At 43.5% G+C, this 1,710-nt stretch overlaps 1 pseudogene; it reads left to right on the top strand.

The window, feature by feature from the left end:
- Positions 1–485: 485 nt before the first annotated feature.
- On the top strand, positions 486–1,391 carry LOC145158680 (putative mitochondrial protein AtMg00860 pseudogene; annotated as a pseudogene).
- The last annotated feature ends 319 nt before the right edge of the window (positions 1,392–1,710 follow it).

Below are 1,710 nucleotides of genomic sequence, written 5' to 3'. Positions count from 1 at the left end.
ATTGGCGGGAGTTATGGATGTAATTTTGGAATGGGGAAAGATTGGTCACTATCCAGGGTGACCCTAGCCTGGCCAAAACTTTGGTTTTATGTAAATCTTTGTGTAGGATGCTACAACAAGAGGTGGAAGGATACATGATCCATGAGGGAACCATCGAAGGGGAACGAAAATTAGGAGGAACATAAAGTTTGGTTCAGACTGTTCTGTAGTCGTTTGACGATGATTTTCACATGCCAGCCAACCTACCTCCAAATAGGAGCCATGAACATGCCATCAATCTTCAGGAGGTTAGGGGACCGATTAGTGTCAAGCCTTATCGGTACTCACATGCACAGAAAGATGAGATCGAGAGACTAGTTCATGAGATGCTTGAGGCGGGAGTGATCTAACCGAGCACAAGTCCTTTCTCAAGCTCGGCATTGTTAGTTAAAAAGAAAGATGGAAGTTGGCGGTTCTGCGTGGATTACCGCGCACTTAATAAGGAAATGGTGCTAGATAAGTTTCCCATACCAGTGATTGATGAATTGTTGGATGAGCTTCACAGGGCGGTTGTATTTTCTAAACTCGATCGTAAGTCTGGTTACCATCAAATACATATGAAGGCGGGGGACGTGTAGAAAACTGCTTTCCAAACACACTAGGGCCACTACGAATTTTTGGTTATGCCATTTAGGCTTACGAACGCGCCCATGAATTTTCAGTCCCTCATGAACAAGGTATTCCAACCATTTTTAAGGAAGTTTGTACTTGTGTTTTTTGATAACATTTTAGTATACAATAAGTCTGAGAGGGAACACCTGGAACATATGGAGAGGGTTCTCATGGTTCTGAGGAAAAATAACTTATATGCAAACAAGAAAAAATATTTTTTTAGTCAGGAGCAGGTGGAGTACCTTGGTCACATTGTATCCAAAGAAGGGGTTTCGGCTGACCTGACCAAGATTTCAGCCATGTTGCTGTGGCCGGTACCAAAGACTTTGAAGGAACTCCGGGGGTTTTTGGGTTTGACCTGTTACTACCGTAAGTTTTTGAAGGATTATGGTAAAATGGCATGGACCCTGACAGAGCAATTAAAGAAAGATAATTTAAATTGGACCCCGGAAGCAATCGAAGCAATTAAAAAATTGCAGGTGGCAATGACCCGTGTACCCGTGATGGCGTTGCCGAATTTTTCTAAGGAATTTGTACTCGAAACAGATGCATCCGGGTATGGTTTGGGAGCGGTGCTCATGCAAGATGATAGACCGTTGGCTTATTATAGTCATGTTTTGGGACCACGAGCACGTCTCAAGCCAGTTTACGAACGAGAGTTAATGGCAATTGTTTTATCCATTCATAAGTGGAGACCAAATTTGCTGGGTCGGAGGTTTGTTGTTCGAACCGACCAATGAAGTTTGAAGTTTTTACTCGAGCAATGGGCTGTCACGGAAGACCACCAGAAATGGATCTCGAAAATTATGGGGTACACTTTTGACATTGTTTATAAACCGGGTAACGAGAATAGCGTGGCTGATGCGTTATCAAGAATTACTCCCGAGGCGTAGCTGAGTACTGTCACGACTACGACCTGTCGGTTTGATTGGGGGTATTATGGGTTGACCTGCAGTCATATTAAGAGATTTTTTCCATGAAAGGAAAAGTAGAAGACGGAACCGTGCCATCGGGATATTCGGTGGACCAGCAAAGACTGTTGTTTGAAGGCAGACTTGT

Source organism: Lactuca virosa, chromosome 2 (genome assembly GCF_052849685.1).
Source record: "Lactuca virosa cultivar CGN04683 chromosome 2, Lactuca_virosa_CGN04683_v6, whole genome shotgun sequence".
Lineage (NCBI taxonomy): Eukaryota > Viridiplantae > Streptophyta > Magnoliopsida > Asterales > Asteraceae > Lactuca > Lactuca virosa.
This window is presented reverse-complemented; position numbering and strand designations above follow the sequence as displayed.